The sequence below is a fragment of the Pan paniscus genome, chromosome 2, assembly GCF_029289425.2.
Source record: "Pan paniscus chromosome 2, NHGRI_mPanPan1-v2.0_pri, whole genome shotgun sequence".
NCBI lineage: Eukaryota > Metazoa > Chordata > Mammalia > Primates > Hominidae > Pan > Pan paniscus.
In genome coordinates, this window is record NC_085926.1 from 35,962,218 (window position 1) to 35,984,721 (window position 22,504).

Below are 22,504 nucleotides of genomic sequence, written 5' to 3' on the forward strand. Positions count from 1 at the left end.
TCCTCATTTCTCAGCTGAGCAAACTGAAGTTTCAGCATGGAATCTAAGATTCCAAATTGTAATACTTTGGCCCAAGAAATGCTAGAGCAAGACAAATAACTAGGAAAATGGAAAAAGTGCCAAAGTGAGAATTCATTTCCCTCTATTTTCTTCCCAGTATTACAGTAGAAACCTGGATTTACATTAAAACACATTATTCCCTGTGCCTTTGTTTTTTCATCTATACAATGGGGCTTATACAAAAATCTATATCATTGTGTTGGAAGAATTATATAGGTTTGGACATGTGAAATATTTAGAACAGTGGCTGGTGTACCCAGTAAGTGTTGTCTACTTTTATTATATCTAAATAAAATAAAATCACATCTTCCTTCTCAAAATGTATTTACCTTCTTGTATGTTTTATTCCTTAAGCTATGCCACTATTTAAGTCTCCTAGGTTACTAAACTTACTCACCCATGACTTCCTCATTCACATTCATCTGCTAATATTTTTTGGCTTTATCTTTGAAACAACTTTTATATTCATTTGTTCCTCTGCAACCTCACTAATGGTGTACCAAATTACAATATATAGTATATAATATATTAATATTATATAATGATTATATTAATATGTACAGTGTGTAATATATTATGTATAATAGTTAATGCTAATCTATATTAATATATTCTATACGTTTTAATATCATATAGAGAGTCATATACAGTGTCAATGATGGGATATGTTCTGAAAATGAATTGTTAGGTGATTTTATGATTGTGTGAACATTACAGAGTGTACTTACACAAACCTATATGGTATAGCCTATTAGACACCTAGGCTGTATGATATAGCCTATTGCTCCTGGGATACAAACCAGTACAGCATGTTACTATACTGAATACTGCAGGCAGTTGTAACATATTGATAAGTATTTGGGTATCTAAACATAACCTACACATAGAAAAGATAGTTAAAATATGGTACTATAATCTTATGGGACCACCATAGTATATGCAGTCTGTCTTTGATAGAAACGTTGTTATACAGGGCATGACTGTACTACTATTATGTTTACAAATGTGGACCTTATTGAGGAGACTTTATGAACCAAAGGATAATTAATTGACAATTTCATCCAAAGACACACTATACGGACAATTCACATTTACAGTGACACAGAGTAATTTTCCCTTGTGAAGTGAGAGAAAACCTCAGTTTGTCTCTGGAGTGATCCAATAATTTCCATTCTCATGAAATGTTCATTTTTACAAGTTAAGGAACCTTGATGTGACTCATGAATCAGTTTCACCACATCTTGCACCATCAGTGTCAGAAAAAATTGATATTAATATATGCTATGTCAATCAGGGAAAGCTGGATTATGCAGTGATAACACAAACTGCAAAATCTTTGTGCCTTCCAAAGCAGGGTTTTATTTCATGTCTCTGCTAGAAATTCATCATGAGTTGGCCAGAAGCTCAGCCCCAAGATAGGGACTCAAGCTAAAGGAGATGCCATTATCAAGGATGTTGCTGATTACTGTGTAAGAGGGAAAAAGTTATTAGAGCATCTTCTCACTGGCAATTAAATAATCCAGTCCACAAGTAATACTTTTTATGTTGACCATAACCTATTGGCCAGAACCTCTTACAGCATTCTACAGAAATACAAGGAAGATAGGAAAGCCAAATCCTACCATTGATCAAAAGGACAATAGAACAGACATACATAAACATTAGAAATCTCTACCACATTATTTAAATTCTAAAATCTTAATCTTGGGATGAGACTTCTTCCATCAGTACATGTCCCAAAAGGAGGTTTGTGTATAACCCCTTTCCATGATTGATGCTTCAGAAATTCAAGAAGGAAGATGTTCCCATCAAACTTGCTACAGAAGAGGTGAAAATTCCTAAAATTAAAAGATCAATTTGATTTCTATGTGATATTCTTTATCTATTTATAGTGTCTTCAAGTGGAACCTTCAGGAACCAATAGTATTATTTCAGTTATTCCTTTCATTTACCTTTTTTTTTTTTTTTGACAGAGTCTCATTCTGTCGCCAGGCTGGAGTTCAGTGGCACAATCTCAGCCCACCGCAACCCCCACCTCCCGGGTTCAAGCAATTCTCCTGCCTCAGCCTCCCAAGTAGCTGGGACTACAGGTGCATGCCACCATGCCCAGCTAATTTTTGTATTTTTAGTAGAGACAGTGTTTCACCATGTTGGCCAGGATGGTCTCAATCTTCTGACCTTGTGATTCGCCCGCCTTGGCTCCCAAAGTGCTGGGATTACAGGCGTGAGCCCCTGCGCCCAGCCTCATTTGCATTTTAATTTGGAATTCACATTGCTTACCTAATGGTGTGATATCACTTTTGTTTGGATTAAAAAACATTTACATTATTTTTCCTGAAGTTTGTACTTATACATTGTTATCAACAGTTACTATGACAAAAATATCTGTCACATTTTTATCCCCACACTTTTCCTTTAGTGTAGGCAACAACCCCTGTATGCTGTGCTTCCTACTGGTCTTCCAGTCTTCCCTCAGTATTGCCTCTGCTGTTATTTTTCTAAGGCACAGATGCCATCTTATCACCTCCATGTTTAATAGTTTTCTGTGATTTCCTATAACCTTGTAGAAATCTTGACAGATTTTCCACAGACTCACCTGTCTCTTCACCTTTGTAATCTATTCTAACACCTACACACAAATTCTACAGGTAAAGGAGACCTATTATTCCTCTTCTTTGATCTGTGGTCATGCTGTGCTCTTCTTCAGGGAAGCAGTATTAAATGAAGTCACAGGTTTTGGGAGTAAATCTGAGCTGATTTCAAATCTACATCACTACTTAGTAAATGAGCATTACTGTACTGTAAAATGGGAATGCTATTTTTTTCTGAGGTATTGCAAATCTAGTGAGCATTCACAGATAAGTAGATGGATGGATAGATAGATAGATAGATAGATAGATAGATAGATAGATAGAGCACATTGCCTGAAACAAACTATTCTACAAATGACATCTATTACTTCAGACTTCCAGGGATTGCAAGTATCTATTTCTCTTGAATGTATCTTGTGACCTAGCAAACTTCCACCTCATCTTCAAGAAATGGCCCAGATGTCTTTCACTTCATTGATAGTCTTTTCCAATGTTCTCATTATTCATTTTCTCTTTGTTCTCTTATGGCATTTCAAATTATATTCAGTATAGAAATTTGTATTTTAAGGTGTGAATTTTGTTTATCTTTTGAAATTACAGGGTAAATATAAGTTTATCTTTTTAAAAAATAGAGATAGAACTTCTTCATGTTGCCCAGGCTGATCTTGAAATCCTGGGCTCAAGTGATCCTCCCGTCTCAGCCTCCCAAAGACCTGGGATTACAGATATGAGCCACCATGCCTGGCCAATCTTTAAAAAATTTAAAAAATCAACAAATCTAACTCATTTTAAAACAATTTTGATGTAATTCATTCAGTCACTTATATCTATCCATTTATCATGTTGTTAGTTACATATTTTATGAAGATATTTACATAGGCATACAATTACAGAGAATATATAATAAAGCTCATGTTCCCAGCACCCACATTTAACAAGTGTTAAAATCTTGCCATATTTACCTCAGAAATATTTATGGACATAGATGCAGTTAAATCTCCCTCCTATCTCTTTACCACTCCTATCTGAGATGTATGTGGTGGGACTATTATGAATGATGCTACTGTGAATGTTCTTTTGTGTGTCCTGTAGTGAACATCTGAACATTTATGTTGGCTATCTAATATGTGAAATATGTTGCTTATCTAATATGTGAAATTGCTGGAAATGCACCTTATTAGCACCAAAGTGGTTTTGAAAATGATTGTACTAATTTACACTCCCACTAACAGCGTGTGAGAGTTCTAGTTGTTTGGCATTCTTCTAAGTACTTTTGCATCTATCTTCTAATAATAAGATCATAAAAATAATTATCACACTTCAGGAATTTAACAGTATTTTCTAATACACATTCTATACTAAATTTTTCTCAGTGCTCCCAATGATGTTCTTTATAGTTATTTTTGCTTTAACATAAAGATCAATTCTATTTTTATTTATTTTTTATCATGTATTTTTAATTTTAAAAAAAATCTGTGATGATATGTAGCCTTTATTTTATTTTCATGATGTTTGTATTTTATTTTATTTATTTTATTTTATTTTTTTGATATGGAGTTTCACTCTGTTGCCCAGGTTGGAGTGCAATGTTGCAACCTCGGCTCACTGCAACCTCCACCTCCCAGGTTCAAACAATTCTCCTGCCTCAGCTTCCCAAGTAGCTGGGATGACAGGCATGCGCCACCACGCCAGGCTAATTCTGTTTTTTTTTTGTTTTTTTTTTTTAGTAGAGATGGGGTTTCACCATGTTTGTCAGGCTGGTCTCGAACTCCTAACCTCAGATGATCTGCCAGCCTCGGCCTCCCAGAGTGTTGGGATTACAGGCGTTAACCACCACGCCCAGCCAATATTTGTATTTTTGAAGAGTTCAGTCCAATTGTCGATTATAATGTCTCATCACTTGAATATTATCTGATTTCATTTCCTTTTGCTTAGATTCAACTTAATCATTTCCCCCAAGAGTACAATTTAGTTAATTTTCTGTACCTGTAATCCCATCATAACAGGAGACACATGATGTCAGTTTGTTACTTTATCAGTGATGTTACATTTGATCACTTAGTTAACAATGTAAAATGGATACAGGGGTTTCCTACCAAGAAAATCCTGTTTGAATATCTATGCCAATCCCCTAGCTCCAGTGAGTCTTGGATGTTCACTGTTCATAGTTGTCCCATAGGGAATTGCTTTAAGCCAGCAGAATGCTCTATGTGTACTTGAGAAGAAGGTATATCTCCAATTCAGAGTCTCAAATTCACAACTCAGACATTGTTAATTGTGCTATAGAACTCTTCTGGTGCCTTATTTCTTTTTGTCCAATTATTTTGTTTGAACTGATAGTAATGTATTAATATTTATTTCTTACTACGTTTTTGTGTCTAATTTAATCTCCTGTAGTTTCTATTTTAATAGAAGTTTGTTATATTTGGTACATACATATTCATAACTGTCATATGTTCATTATGATTTATGGCTTTTAGAGAATAATATCTTATGTCATATTTAAGTGCCTTTTTCTTGAATTATACTTTGTCAATATCAAGATCTCAATGCAAATTTTCTTATTTTCTTATATTAACAAATTTATTGAAGTATAATTGATGCACATAAAATTGCACATATTTAAAGTAGAAAATTAAATGTGTTAAGGCATATGTAGACACATGTAAAACCATCATCGCAATCAAGATAATAAATATGTCCATCCCCCCTAAATGTTACATTTCTTTGTAATCAATTCCTCTTTATCTCTAGACACTCAATGATTTGCTTGCTGCCACTATAGATTAGTTTGGATTTTCTAGAATTTTACAAAAATGGAAACATACAGTATATAACTCCTTATTGTCTATGTTATTTACTCAGCATAATTATTTTGACATTTATTGTTTATGTTGGATATACCAATCATTTCATCATTTTTATTGTTCATTACAAGTTCATTGTTTGTCTATTTCACAGTTTGTTTACCTATTTATCTGTTGATTCACATTTGAGTTGTTTCCAATTGTTGGCTATTACAAATATTATTGTTATGGGTATTCATGTGTAAATGTTTGTGAAAACATAGATGTCTTAGTATTTTGTGTAAGTATCTCAGAAATATGTAATATATGCTTTGTAGAAACTTTAGTAATTATTTGGCTATTGCTCCCTGGTGTCTCTTGGCCATGGTCTCCGGCATTTCATCCCATGTTAAGTGAAAAGCAGTATTCAGTCCAAAATTCTTAGAGACTATCTGCAGATTTCCGGAATTGTCTGTACAGAGTCCTCCTCTTTGGCATCTTTCTCCAAAATATCTAGCAACATCAGCCTCTGTAAACCCTGTTCTCATTATATTTACTTTTTTATAATAGTCTGTTAATGTAGTGAACTACGCTGATTGATTTTTGAAAGTTAAACCAAACTGACATTCTTGGGATAAACCTTATTCAATCATGGTGTGTGTGTGTGTGTGTGTTTTCAGCAGCTGGATAGATCAGTCATGGTTTTTAAAAATTATTTTACTATATGTTTGAATTTGATTGGCTATTTAACACAAAACTCCTTTTTTTTTTTTTGGAGACGTTGTCTCGCACTGTAGCCCAGGCTGGAGTGCAGTGGTGTGATCTCGGCTCATTGCAACCTCTGACTCCTGGGTTCAAGCAATTCACCTGCCTCAGCCTCCCAAGTAGCTGGGACTACAGCTGCAGGCCGCCATGCCCAGCTAATTGTTTGTATTTTTAGTAGAGACGGGGTTTCACTGTGTTGCCCAGGCTCCTCTCAAACTCCTGAGCTCGGCAGTCTGCCTGCCTCAGCCTCCCGAAGTGCTAGGATTACAGGTGTTGAGGAAAGTTAAGGAAAAGTAAACAGGGCTTTGTGCCCAGCCTGCTTTAAAAATTTCTATCTAAAGGTACAGAACAAGATGGCAGAATAAAAGCCTTCAGCATTGGTACCTCCTGAAGAAACACCAAATTTTACTATCTGCACACAGAAAAGCATTGTCACAAGAACCAAAAACCAAGTGAGCAATCACAGTACCTGGTTTTAACTTCAACTCATTGAAAAAGGCTTTGAGGAGAGCAGGAGAGACAGTGTTGAATTGCCAATGCCACTCCTCCATTCCCTACTGCAGCCATGCAGTTCTGAGAGTCTGTTCACTTGAGGGAGGGAAAGTACGGTAATAAGGGAACATTACATTGAACTCAGTGCTACCCTGTCACAGCAGAGAATAAAGCTGTGCTGAGCTCAACTAGCACCCATGCACAGAGGGAGAATTTGGACCAGACCCAGCTAGAGGAGAATCACCCATCCCATCAGTCAAAACTCAAATTTCTCAGCAAGCCTCACTACCACAGGCCAAAGTGCTCTAGGGTGCTAAGTAAACTTGAAAGGCAGTCTAGGACACAAGCACTGCAATTCCTAGAACGGCAATTCCTAGGCAACTCCTAGTGCTGGGCTGAGGTCAGAACCAGTGGACTAGCGTGGCATATGATCTAGGGAGATACCAGTCAGGGCAGCTAAAGGAGTGCTTGCACCACTCCTCCCATTACCCAAGGCAGTGCAGCTCACAGCAGTGAAAGTCTCCTTCCTTCTGCTCAAGGGGAGGAGAGCTAAGAGTAAAAAGCACTTAGTTTTTCTTCTTGGATACAAGCTCAGCCACAGTAGGATAAAGCACCAAGCAGAGTCCTAATGCTCCCATTCTGGGCCCTAGCTCCAGGATTACATTTCTAAACACATCCTAGGTCTAAAGGGAACCTACTGCCTTGAAGGGACTAACCCAGTCCTGTCAATATTTATCACCTGCTACCTAAAGAGCCCTTGTGCCCTGAATAACCTGTAGCAATATTCAGGTAATACACCATGGGCCTTGAGCTCTGAGACATGCTGACTACAGGTGTAATCCAGCGCATTCCAAGCTATGGTGGCTATGTTGAAAGACTCCTTTTGGATAAAGGTTAAGGAAAAGTAAAGGGGGCTTTGTCTCACACCTTAGATGCCAGCTTGACCACAGTGGAGTAGGACAACAAGTAGGCTCTTAGGAGTCCCTGAGTGTAGGCTTAGGCTCTTGGTAAGCATTTGTGGACTTTCCCTGAGACAGAGGAGAGCCCAATTCCCAGAAGGCTGAGTCCCAGGCCTGGCAGCATTTATCACAAGCTGACTGAAGAGCACTTGGGCTTTAAGTGAACAGGAGCAGTGGCCTCACAAAAGCTCCTTGTGGACCAGCAGTGGTGCTGCCACAGGGAGAGGCTTCACTGCCCTTGGAAAGGTGGGTAAAAAGCAGGAAGGACTTTATATTGTAGTTTGAGTGCCAGTTTAGCAGCAGTAGAATAAACATCAGGCAAATTTCTAAGGTTTTTGACTTCGATTCCTGGCTCCCTGACAGCATCTCTGAACCCACCCAGGGCCTAGGGGAACTTGGTTCCCTGAAGGAAAATACACAAACCTGAATAGCTTCACCACCTTCTAATTGTAAAGACTCAGGGCCTTGAGTGAACATGGGTGGTAGACAAGTAGTGGTTCCAGCAGGCCACACCCCCAGTTCCAGACAGCTAAGCACAGGGAGAGAGACTCTATTTTCAGAGTAGTTTTCATAGGTTTTTGGTTTTCTGTTCTTGTGTTAGTTTGCTGAGGAATGGCATCCAGCTCCATCCATGTCCCTGCAAAGGACATAAAATTGTTCCTTTTTATGGCTGCATGGTATTCCATAGTGTAGATGCTGGAACCACATTTTCTTTATTCAGTGTATCACCAGAGGGCATTTAGGTTGATTCCATGTCTTTTCTATTGTGAATAGTGCTGCAGTGAACATATTCATGCATGTATCTTCATAATAGAATGATTTATATTCCTTTGGGTATATACCCAGTAATGGGATCGCTGCATCAAGTGGTATTTCTGCCTGTAGGTCTTTGAGAAATTGCCACATTTTCTTCCACAATTGTTGAACTCATGTATACTCCCACCAACAGTGTAAAAGCATTCCTTTTTCTCCACAACCCCACCACTGACTTTTTAATAATAGCCGTTCTGCTGGTGTGAGATAGTATCTCATTGTGGTTTTTATTTGCATTTGTCTAATAGTCAGTGATGTTGAGGTTTTTTTCTTTTTTTTTTTTTTTTTGAGACAGAGTTTTGCTCTGTTGCCCAGGCTGCTAGAGTCCAGTGGTGCGATCTCCACTTACTGCAAGCTCCGCCTCCCATGTTCATGCCATTCTCCTGCCTCAGCCTCCCGAGTACCTGGGACTATAGATGCCCGCTACTGTGCCCGGCTAATTTTTTGTGTTTTTAGCAGAGATGGGGTTTCACCATGTTAGCCAGGATGGTCTCGATCTCCTGACCTTGTGATCTACCCGCTTCAGCCTCCCAAAGTGCTGGGATTACAGGCATGAGCCACTGCACCCTGTCGATGTTGAGCTTTTATTCATATGTTTGTTGGCCACATGTATGTCTTCTTTTGAGAAGTGTCTGTTCATGTCCTTTGCCCACTTTTTAATACTTTAATATGGTTGTTTATTTCTTTGTAAATTTGTTTAAGTTCTTTGTAGATGTTGGATATTAGACCTTTGTCAGATAGATTACAGAAATTTTCTCCCAGATCTGTAGCTTGTCTGTTTGCTCTGTTCATACTTTCTTTTGTTGTGCAGAAGCTCTTTAGTTTAATTAGTTTCCATTTGTCAATTTTTGCTTATGTTGCAATTGCTTTTGACAGCTTTGTCATGAAATCTTTGCCCATGCCTATGTCTCAAATTGTATTGCCTAGGTTTTCTTCTAGGGTTTTTATAGTTTTGGATTTTACATTTAACTCTTTAATCCATCTTGAGTTGATTTTTGTATATGATGTAAGGAAAGGGTCCAGTTACAATTTTCTGCGTATGGCTAACCAGTTCTCCCAGCTCCATTTATTGAATAAAGAATCTTTTTCCATTGCTTGTTTTTGACAGGTTTGTCAAAGATCAAGTAGTTGTAGATGTGTGGTCTTATTTCTGGGTTCTCTGTTCTGTTCCATTGGTGTTTGTGTCTGTTCTTGTACCAGTAGCATGCTGTTTTGGTTACTGTAGCTTTGTAGTGTAGTTTGAAGTCAGGTAGCATGATACCTCCAGTTTTGTTCTTTTTGCTTAGAATTGTCTTGGCTATTCAGGCTCTTTTTTTAGTTCCATATGAATTTTAAAATAGTCTTTTTTAAATTCCATGAAGAATGACTGATAATTTAATAAAAATAGCATCGAATCTATAAATTGCTTTGGGCAGTATGGCCATTTTTATAACATTGATTCTTCCTATCCATGAGCATGGAATGTTTTTTCATTTGGTTGTGTCATCTCTGATATCTTTGCAGTGGTTTGTAGTTCTCCTTGAAGAGATCCCTCACTTCTCTTTTTATTTGTATTCCTAGGTATTTTATTCTTTTTGTGGCAATTATGAATGGAAGTTCATTCATGATTTGGCTGTCTGCTTACCAGTTGTTGGGTTGTAGAAATGACAGAATTTTTGCACATTGATTTTGTATCCTGAGACTTTGCTGAAGTTGCTTATCAGATTAAGAAGGTTTTGGGCTGAGATGATGGGGTTTTCTTGATATAGGATCATGTCATATGCAAACAAAAGTTAGTTTGACTTTCTCTTCCTATTTGAATATGCTTTATTTCTTTCTCTTATCTGGTTGTCCTGGCCAGAACTTCCAATACTATGTTAAATAGGAGGGGTGAGAGATGGCATCCTTGTGTTGTGCTGGTTTTCAAGGGGAATGCTTCCAGCTTTTGCCCATTCTTTTCCATACTTTAACTCTTTCATGTCTTCCCACAGTTGTTTAAGGTCTATAATGTTCTATAAGTCCCTGATTTCATAATAATTATAGTGGTTCTGCTTTCTTGTTTGAAGCCTGTCAGAAACACTTGTCTGCATAATTGGTTCCTGGAAACAGAAATTTAAAGATGAGAATCTGAAATATGTTTTCTTAGCTGATTATCCTGTTGGATTAATAACCCTGTTGCCAGTAGTAAAGGAAACACTAGTAATCTATGGCACATGGTGAAAAAAAGGTATTAAAATTATTATCTGTCGGTAGCTGCAATCAAGTGACTATGGAAGGAAAAGCTTTGCGTGATTAAATGGTTAATATCATGGAATGTATTAATGAAAAGAATTTATTTTGGTTGGCTTATTGCTTCTAAGTGCACTGAAGAACATAGAGAAATGAAATTTTGAGTTCTGGGATTTAAAATTCCAACTTAAAATCTGCTGGGACAGAAAGTTTTTACGACTGCTCTGAAAGAAAAGTCCTTTGTCTTCTGACTGCAGGAATGCAATTGCTGAAAAACAGGTCCAAAAACTGACCTTTCAGGTAGCTTAATTAAACTCAAATTGGATCAGACTCTTTCAGCCTCTCTTACATTAAACCTGGGTATTGACTGAGAAAGAATGGATGGCATCCTTAAAATCAGAATGGGGAAATATGAGATGATTTAATTGTTTCAGTAAGTCGTTTGCCAGCAGAAATATCACTTCCTCCTCATTGAGGAGTTTAGTCTTCCTTTGCCTAAGGAAAGTTTATTAGTTCCCCCTGAGATAATTGTCTTCAATGGAATTTTGGTCCTCCAGAATTATCCCTGCCCCTTCTGCATTTTTTCTACTCAGTACCTAGTAGGCACTAGGGGGCAAGGTAAAAAGTGAGACCTGTGAGGAGATACAAAACACACCAAAACAACTGAAAAATTTTGCTAGCACATATCCACAGAAATCTCAAGAATATGTATAAATTTGCATCATAAGGATGTTGCATTGTGGGGGAAGGAATATAATATTGGAGCAGGCAGAATTTGTTGATATTGGTACATGAAACAAAAATTCTGAAATCAATGTGCTATCTTGAGCAGCAGGAAGAGGCTCCAATATTTTCCCTACAAAATATTAGGAGGAAGGTGGAGGAACCTAGGAGAGCCATCAGATCTTGATGCAAGTCTTATCTCTATGGAAGAGAGAAGAAAGGGAAGAAGGTTGAGCAGGCAAGGAAATAAATTTAAGTAGAAAAAGTCTCAGAATGTGGTGTGGTTCTCAGAAAAGCCTGGTAAATCTGATCACAAGTCCTTGAACTAACATAATCTATTACAGGAGTCCCATGTCTTCCAGGAATACACCTGCCCTTGTATCTCTGCCACACTCAGTCTTTGGCTGTGAGCAGTCCATGAAAAGTGTGGTTTCCATGTGAACACAGTGATAAATTTCAGAACACAGCAGTGGGAGTTACAGGTCAATTATGTTCCCTGCAGCTGCAGACCTGAGAGGCCCAGTTTCATGGCTGCCATACAATGAAGTCATTAAAATGTTTAATTCACTAAGAAAACATAATAATTCTTAAAATGTATGTTTTATTCTCACAATATATAAAGAAGAAAATATCATTGAACTAGAGAAAGACATTTCTACCACAGTAGATTATACCACACTTCTACTAGTTATGGCTAGATAAAGTAGACAAAAAAGAATCCAATAATGGACCCAACTATTAGCCCTAAATATTCTTCTCAATCACACTTGTCATATTTATAAAAATTGATCATATACTAGTTTAAAAATCAATCCACAATAAATTTTAAAGAATACATATCATACAGGTGACACTTTCTGGCAATAATGCAATTAAATTGGCTGTTAATGACTAAAAATTGAAATAAAAAATCACAAGCAAGTATTTGGAATTTTAAAACAATTTTAAATAACTCATGGGCCAAAGAATAAACTATAAAGGAAATATTAAGGTAGACATGGAGAAGACAAGCATGTCTATCACCAGGGAGTAGACAGGTTTCTCCTCAGCATCAGATAACTAAGAATCTTTATCTTTTTCTTTCATCTTACAGATCCCAAGTCCTTGTTCTGCAGGGTCCTCATCAACACTGAGCAGCTGAGCAAGTATGGAGACAGGTACTCCTTTCCTGAGATGATCATGTTTGTCCCTGGTGTAGTAGGTAAATAACTGACCCTAGAATTCAAATTCTTACACCTGGGTTCAAATTCCAATCACATCACCCAAATTTTGTGAACAAGGACAGATGACTCCATGTCATTGAATCTCAAGTTTCTCATTTGTAAAATGGATTAATAAAAGTGATATCATTGAGTTGCTGTAAGGCAACTGTAAGTTAGAGCCTTTAACTTGCTGTAAGTTAGAGTCTTTATACAATAGGAGATATTTAGAAAATGCTAAGTATGCATGATTTTCTTTTCCCGGGTTTGAATTCTTAGTATTTGGCTATACAAGCTAGATGGATCCTTATTCATGTATTCAGTTCAGCCTTGTACCGAACTGAGGTTCATCTTAAGTTTAAAAAGCTTTTGAGATTAATTTAGTAACCTGACCAATATCTGTGTACTTATTTCCAAGTTCTCACTTAGTTGAGGGACAAGATCTCAGCTTAATCATCTCTGTCATCAAAAGATGTGGCTGGGCACAAAGTAGAAATTTGAAGCCTAAATACTGAATAGATGAACGAACAAATGGTTTCTAAAAGTGTACTTGTATGTGGGAACTGCTAGTAGATATTATTAGACTTTCCTCTCCACCTGACTGAAATTCAATTTTGAGGGTTCATACTCTTTGATCAAAACCCTCTCAAGTTCCTTCACACTTGGATAGAATATATTGAGTAGTTTCAAAGAGGAAATTTATTTTTCATGAACAGATTTTTTGATATCCACTCTCAAAAGTGTCTGAAGTTAGTGAAAATACAGTGAGACCCTCTCTAAGCACCACTACCTTATACAAAATCCTTTATATTTGATTTAGATTCAGTTTGTACTAGGACTTTAAAGTATATTGGTTTAGATCAGTATTTCTCAACCTTAACACTATTGACATTTGGGGCCAGATCATTCTTTGTCGGGGGGAGGTGGCTGTCCTGTGCATAGCAGGATGATTAGCACCTTCCCTGACCTCTACCCAGTAGATGCCAGTAGCAACCCCACCCACCCACACTGCTATGACAGCCAGAAATGCCCAAACATTGCCAAATATTCCTCTGGATGACAAAAGCATTCCCTGCTTAGAAACACTTCTTTAGAATGATTTTTGCTATAGTATAGATATAAACTTTCTCAAAAGTTGAAGTGAGTGGTATATCATCAACCCTGGAATCTACTCTATTGTTGAAATTTATGATTGTTTAAGTTAATGTCTCAATCCAATCAGAAAACTCTCACCCTAAACTGGCAAGTGCTATTTTTTGCCAAATTATCATATTGAGGGTACTAAGCCTTTAACAAAAAGTCACTTACTGACTGTAGATTATGATAGCTTCTACACTCTGTGTGTGTGTGTGTGTGTGTACACATCATACATAAATGAAGGCATATATCACAATTAAGATTTATATTCTTGAATACATTGCTAAGTTTTAGTTATGTCATCTGTTAATCCTTTAGAAGGATTGGTCTAACATTTTCCACTTCAATTATGTTTCTGTAAACAATTTTATGCAAAGTTACTCAACACATCTATAGTCTAAAAGGTTACAATGTTTTGCCTCTTATTCCACCTAATCTGATAGAAATATTACAATATAATGTTATTTTTACACATTTGATGACACACCTCTGCATATACTTTTAATTTTTACCTTACTATTCCACTCTGTTTTTGTCCTTATTATACTAGGGTATAATATAGTCCAAATTATACTAGGGTATAATTTGATTTTGTTTTTGACCCATTAAGAGTATCTGTCATTTAATAAGAAAAATGAACCTATTTATTCATGTTATAACAGGTATGTTTTGCTTTACTTTCACCATGTTTTTCCATTCAAGTTTCCTCTGAATTCATACTCTTTCAATGGGGAATTTATTGACTTTGCTCTTACCAACTCTACAGCTTTAGAACTTATATTTTTTATTCTTAATTCTACTAATAGTCACCAAAGTTTTTCTATCAGTTTCTAAGAGTGTTTTATAATTCTTTTAATTTTTACATTATATATTTTGGTTTATAATATCAGGTGCATATGAATTCAAATACTGTATTTCTGGTGAATTACTCCTTTTGTTATGAAAAATGTCTCTCTTGTATCCATTAAAAATATTTCTACCTTCTAAGACTTTTTCTCCCAACAACGTCCTTTGATTAGTAAGTTTTGCACTGCTTCTCATTTCCCATTACTATTTTTCAGTGAAAATTTTTTATTTTATTTAATTTTGTTTTTATTGCATATTTTAAGATATAAGGCACTATGTTTTTATATACATACTTGCAGTGAAGTAATTACTACAGACTAATAAATTAACATACCCACCATCTCACATAGTTGTCTTTTCTTTTCTTTTCTTTTTTTGTGGTAAGAGTACCTAAAATCCACTCTGAGCACATTTTCAGTACACAATAAAATATTATTAACTATTGTCCTCATGTTGTACATTAGATCTCTGCACTTATTCATCCTACGTAACTGAGACTTTGTACCCTTTAACCTACGTCTTCCCATTTCCCCCATCTCAACCCCTGTTAAATACCATCATACTCTCTTTCTATGCATTCAATGTATTTATTTATTTATTTTAGATCCCACATGTAAGCGAGATCATGTAGTATTTTTCTTTTTGTGTCTGGCTTACTTCACTTCACAGAATGTCCTCTAAGTTCATCATCCATGTTGTCTTAAATGCTAGGATATTCTATTTTGAAGCTGAATAGTATTTCATTAAGTATATGTGTAGATATATATATCCCAAATTATTTATATCTGTTCATGGATACTCATATTGTTTGCATGTCTTCACTATTGTGAATAATGCTGCAATAAACATAGAAATGCAGGTATCTTTACAAGGTGGTGATTTCATTTCTTTTGAATATACACCCAGAAAAGGGATTGCTGGATCATATAGTAGTTCTATTTTTAACTTCATTAGGAATCTCTATACTGTTTTCCACAGTGGCTGCACCAATATACATTCTCGCCAACAGTGTAGAAGGGTTTCCCTTTCTCCAAACTCTCGCTAACACTTATATCTTGTCTTTTTGATAAAAGCCATCCTAACAGTTGTGAGCTGATATCTCATTATGGTCTTGATTTGCATTTCCCTGATGATTAGTAGTGTTGAGCATTTTTCATATACCTGTTAGCCATTTTTATGCCTTCTTTGAAGAAATGTTTATTTAGGTCCTTTGCCCATTTAAAAAAACAGGTTATTCCGTTTTTCTGCTATTTAGTTGAGCAGATTCCTTCTATATTGTATTTTGAATTAACTCCTTATCAGATATATAATTCACCAATGTTTTCTTCCAATCTGTAGGCTGCCTTTTTATTTTGTTGATTATGTCCTTTGCTGCACAGAAGCTTTTTAGTTTGATGTAATCTCACTTATTTATTTGTGCTATTGTTGTTTGTTCTTTGGTATCATATCCAAAAAATAATTGCCAAGACTGACGCCTAAGAGCTTTGCCTCTATGTATTCTTATAGAAGTTTTATGGTTTCAGGTCTTATGTTTTGGTCTTTACTCCATTTTCAGTTGATTTTTATATATTGTGTACAATACAGGTCCAATTTCATTCTTTTGCATGTAAATATCTAGTTCCCCAGCATCATTTGTTGAAGATACAATCCTTTCCCCATGGTATCTTCTTGGTGCCTTTGTCAAAGATTAGTTGACTGGATATGTGTGAGCTTATTTCTGGGCTCTCTATTCTGTTCCACTGGTCAATGTGTCTGTTTTTGGGTTAGCACCACACCGTTTTGATTATTATAGATTTGTACTCAATTTTGAGATTAGATTAGCTTGATGTCTCTAACTTTGTTCATTTTCTCGAGATTGCTTTGGCTATTCAGGGTCTTTTGCGGTTCCAAATGAACTTTAGGATAGATTTATTGTTGTTGCTGTGAAAAATATCATTGAAATTTTGATAGGGATTGAATGGAATCTGAATAATATTTTGGTTAGTATGGGCATTTTTAACAATATTAATTTTTCCAACCCATGAATACAGGATAACCTCCTTGGTTAAATTTATTCCTAGTTTTTGTACATATTGTGAAAGAGATTGTTTTCTTAATTTTGTTTTCAATGGCATGTTCTTAATGTACAGAAACACTAGTAATTTTTGTACGTTGATTTTGATTGTGCAACTTTATCGAATTCATGTGTTCTAATAAATTTTTGATGAAGTCTATAAGGTTTCCTATAGATAAGATTGTGTTATCTGCAAACAGGAACAATTTAACTGCTTTTTTTCCAATTTAGATGCCTTTTATTTCTTTATTTTGTCTAATTTCTCTGGCTAGGACTTTTGGTACTGTGTTGAATAGAAATGGTGAGAGTGGGCATCCTTGTCTTATTCCTGATCTTAGGCAAAAAACTTTCAACTTTTTTCCATTCAGTATGTTTAGCTGTGGGTTTGTCATATACGGCCTTTATTATGCTGAGATATATTCCTTCTATATCTAATTTGTTGACATTTTCCCTCTTATTTTTAATTAACATGTAATAATCATACACATTTATGAGATACAGAGTATTCTGATACATGCACATAATATATAATGATTAAATCAGGATAATTAGCATATCTACCACTTAAAACATTTATCATTTCTATTTGTTGTAAACATTCTGAATCTTGTCTTATAGCTTTTTTGAAAATATACACTAAATTATTGTTAACCATATCCACTCTACAGTGCTAAAGAACCCTAAAACTTATTCCTCCCATCTAGCTGTAATTTTGCATCCCTTAACCAACCTCTTTCTATTTTTCCCTTTCCCTACCCTTTCCAGTCTCTAGTAACCATAATTCTACTCTCTAATCCTATGAAATTGATGTTTTAATTCCTATATGACTGAGAACATGCAATATTGATCTTTCTGTGCCTAACTTACTTCACCCAATGTAACATCCCCCAAGCTCATCCATGTTGCTGTGAATAATAGGATTTCATTTGTTTTATGGCTAAATAATATTCCACCCTGTTTATATACCCCTTTTCTTTATCCATTTGTCCGTCGATAGACACTTAAGTTGATTCCATATTTGGCTATTGTGAATACAGCTGCAATGAATATAGGGTTACAGATACCTCTTCAATATACTGATTTATCCTTTAGATAAATATCTAGTAGTGACATTGATGGATGGTATAACAGTTGTTGAATTTTATTTTTCAACTTTCTAATTTTTAAATAACTTTAGACACTTATCAAAACCAGAAATATATCATTGATGTAATTCTATTAATGAAACATTCAACTTTATTTGAATTGTGCCAGATTTTCTATTAATCTCCCCTTTAGAATCTACTTAGGTTCAACATTGCATTCAGTTATTTCTCCTTTAGTCTCTTTCAATTTGTTTTTTTTTTTATTCAAGAGGATAGTTTTTAAATGTATATTTATTATCATAATTTCTAAGTTTTGTTTTCAATTACTCTAGTTTTTTATTCTTGCATTTATATTTCTGCAGTATTTGTTTTCTGTTATTTTAATATGGCCTTTTCATATTTACAGTTGTTCTCTAGATATTTGAAAGAAATTTGTCTTATTTGCAGTTCTATTAGGGGTTAAATTTGGTTAAAATTATCTCCCTGATAGTTCTCTAATTAGCCATATTACATAAAAACTTTTCTTACTGTTCATCCATTTATTAAGGTATTTCATCACCCTGCTCCAAGTTTTTATGGGTATGATCTGGGGGTTTTAATACAAGTTATTTTATTCATTTATTATTTTATGATGTAATTTATGCTGTGTATTTACTTTGTTTTCAGTTTTGCTCCCTGTTGCTTATGTGTTTTAAAACCTAGAGACTGTCAAACAGAAAGTTTTCAATAATTAATTGTTGATTTAAATTATCATATTTTCACCAGTTTTCTGGACCTGAATCTTTCAAAATTTGTTTTGAAACTTGTCCATTAATCTTTCCCTGTCATAGTTTCTCCAATTTGATTTTTTTCCTTCCAGCTCATTGGCATTAAGACTTTTAAAGATATGTTGAAATAATCAAATATTTCAGGCAATATTACATATTTATAAGCACTTTCTATTGTGCTAGCATCTGAAATATAATTTGGCTAAGTTTAAAATTATTCCATCATCAATACCTACCCCTCCCAAAAATATTCTTTACATTGTTTCTATATCTCTCACAACTTGTGTTGCAGAGCAGAAGTCAAATGTTTTTAATCCTTTTCTAATGTTCTAGATGAATGTAGAATGATTTCAATTTTATAATTCAAGCATTTTACCTGACTAATTTTAGATGTGAGTTTTCTTTTCAGTAATTTTTCTATTGCTTGGTTGCTCCTTTCACACTTCACACATCTTTCCTCAACTGAGAAATTTTTTCAATTCTATTTTTGAATAATTTTGTGATCTTGCCATACAAATGTCTTGTTCATAACTCCGAGTTCCTACAGGTTAGACTTCTGTTCTCTGTTTATCATACCTGTTATTTTCTGTCATTGGTTCTTTTTGTCATTTTTCTTGTATATTCTGCAAGAATCTACCAGTTTGACCTGCATGTCATTCATTAACTTTTTTATTTGTTTGTTTCTGTATATTCTAACTCATATGTGAGGGCTAAAAAAGTTTATCTCAAGGTGGTAGAGAATAGAATGGTGGTTACCAGAGGCTAAGAAGGGTAGGGGAGAAAATGGCATGAAGAGAGGTTGGTTAATGGATACAAACATACAGTTAGGTAGGTACAGTTCTAGTGTTCAATAGCACAGTAAGGTGACTACTATTAATAAGATGCTGTTGTATATTTTAAAAATAGCTAGAAGAGAAGATTTTGAATGTTTCTAACACAAACAAATATTAAATGTTTGAGGTGATGAATATCTCAATTACCCTGATTTGATCATTAGACATTGTAGGCATGTATCATTCACTTTTAATTGAATCAATTTGATTCTCTATTAAATCAAAATCAAGTATAGAAGAAAGTTTCTGTGTTTTTAGTTTTGAATATCTTTCTTGATATTATTTAGCTCCTTTTGTATTTCATACTGATATTTCCCTTTGGAACATGGTCTGCTTACCACGTGTTGGCAATAGCAGTAATAGTTTACGGCATGCTAAATATACACTGAGGATGCTGACTATCCATTGAGGACATTATATCCATTACCTTATGCAATTGTCATTATAAGTGTAAAATGTAGGTTTTGTAATTGTCCACATTTTACACATTAGGTATCTGAGTCACTGTGTAACTTAACTTGTTCAGAGAAACCCAACTCGGAAATGGAGAATCAAGAGAGACTGATTCAGGCCAATGTCAGTATCTGATTTCAGCATAGCAATACTGAGTTTTCAACGTATCTATTAATTTACCTGACATTTATAGTTAATCCTTAGACTGAAATGTCTGTGTCTTCTGAATCATGAATCACATTCATTTTCCTGTAGTATTATATAAATACCTGTGTAGTGTTTTAAAAGTTAATACTTCAATCGTGTCAATTTTTTTAGACTTAATATTTGCAACACAAAGGAGACAGACTCTACCATTAGCTAAATTCCCTGTCTGGTGGTTCACAATGCACACACCATGTGTCTAGAACTAGAGAACAAACTGACATACACAACACCTAACATGTGACCATTTCTGCTTCATGGAATTGAGTGACCACCTTCTTCCCTCCTGTTTGCTTCTCCGACACTCTGATCCAATGAAAAATACGACAAACTATGCTCTTCCATATACACTACTTCCGGAGTTCTTTTCTCTGTCTTTACCTACAGTATTTACTTTATAGGAGCCCCACATCTCAGGATAAATGTCACCATGCCAAAATTCCTCCTACTTTATATCTTGTTTTGTTTTTTTGTTTGTTTGTTTGTTTTTTTAGATTTGCTGTTGCACAATGAATATAGAAAAGAGGAGCAAGGCACAAATGAGAGAAGGAAAAGAAGGAATGATATTGTTGCTAACTAGAAAAATCCATTCCTTTGTAATGGAATGAGAGTTTTTTGTTTGCTTGCTTTTTGTTTTTTTTTATTATACTTTAAGTTTTAGGGTACATGTGCACAACGTGCAGGTTTGTTACATATGTATACATGTGCCATTTTGGTGTGCTGCACCCATTAACTCATCATTTAACATCAGGTATATCTCCTAATGCTATCCCTCCCCTCTCCCCCCACCCCACAACAGGCCCTGGTGTGTGATGTTCCCCTTCCTGTGTCCATGTGTTCTCATTGCTCAATTCCCACCTATGAGTGAGAACATGCGGTGTTTGGTTTTTTTGTCCTTGAGATAGTTTGCTGAGAATGATGGTTTCCAGCTTCATTCATGTCCCTACAAAGGACATGAACTCATCATTTTTTATGGCTGCATAGTATTCCATGGTGTATATGTGCCACATTTTCTTAATCCAGTCTATCATTGTTGGACATTTGGCTTAGTTCCAAGTCTTTGCTATTGTGAATAGTGCCACAATAAACATACGTGTGCATGTGTCTTTATAGCAGCATGTTTTATAATCCTTTGGGTATATACCCAGTAATGGGGTGGCTGGGTCAAATGGTATTTCTAGTTCTAGATCCCTGAGGAATCACCACACTGACTTCCACAATGGTTGAACTAGTTTACAATCCCACCAACAGTGTAAAAGTGTTCCTATTTCTCCACATCCTCTCCAGCATAAAAGTCAGCATCTGACTTTTTAATGATCGCCATTCTAACTGGTGTGAGATGGAATGAAAGTTTTTTAGTTTTCTGATTCATAACAACTGATGAAGACTCTCTCCTTTAACAAAACTTGAGTCAGGCTCCTGTGAGTTCTTTATGACTAGACCCAACCTTGGGTTACCCTCTCTATCCTTGTAGAATCAAGTATGAGCAAGAATCCTGCTAAGGTAGTTTGGTGAAAATTCCCCATCCTCGATATCTGACCACCCTCAATAGCTGATCACCCTGGCCTACCTTCGGCAATAATTCTGTCAAGTTGGTGTAGCCAGGAACTCCCTTATCCTTGATATTTCCCGTTATTCATTTTCCATCCACTGATTCTGACCCGGCTTGTTGGCTGTAAATCCCCATTTGCCTTTGTTGGAATCAGAGTTGAGCCCATTCTCTCTCCCCCATTGAAAAATTCCATTGCAGTTTTCCTATCACTACGGTCCCCTTTAATAAAGTCTGTTTTACTGTATTTAACAAGTGTTGTAAATGTTTTTTTCTTAAACACAACCTTAAACTCTAAACAAAGAGGAGTCTTGCAGTATATTTACTATATTTCATGAGTTGATAATTTAATATCAAGTGTTTTTTTTTCCTTCGGCATTTTCGACTTAGGTTGATGATCAGACTGTGTTTTTATTGTATAGTCATACACCCCATAATGGACTGCATATACAATGGTGGTCCCATAAGATTATAATGGAGCTGAAAAATTCCTATTGCCTAGTGATGTCTTGATGATCCTGTCCCTGTGTAGGCCTAACAAAAAGTTGAAAGAGGAAAAAAATTAAAATTAGATAAAAGCTTATAGAATAAAAATATAAAGAGAAAAATAGTTTTGTACACCTGTGCAATGTTTGTGTCTTAAGCTAAATATTATTACAAAAGAGTCAAAAGTTAAAAAAATTAAAGTTTAAACAATAACAAAGTAACAATAAGCTAAGGTTAATCTATTATTGAAGAAAGAAAAGTATTTTTTATAAATTTAGTGTAGCATAAGTGACAAAGTTTATAAAGTCTACCGTAGCATACAGTAATGTCCTAGGCCTTCATATTCAGCCACCGCTCACTCACTGGCTCTTCCAGAGCAACTTCCAGTCCTGCAAGCTCCATTCATGCTATGTACCCTATATAGGTATACTACTCTATCTTTTATGCTGCGTCTTTTAATGTACCTTTTCTATGTTTAGATATACAAGTACTTAC

The 22,504-nt window shown here is 35.4% G+C and overlaps 1 long non-coding RNA gene across 2 annotated transcripts in view; it reads left to right on the plus strand.

Annotated features, from left to right (window-relative positions):
- Window positions 1-22,504, plus strand: part of LOC134729949 (uncharacterized) — a 224,230-nt gene that overhangs the window by 116,472 nt on the left and 85,254 nt on the right. For both annotated transcript variants that reach the window (XR_010111524.1, XR_010111523.1), the window contains one exon: window positions 12,491-12,554. This is a non-coding gene — a long non-coding RNA (uncharacterized LOC134729949). The remainder of the gene's footprint in view (window positions 1-12,490; window positions 12,555-22,504) is intronic.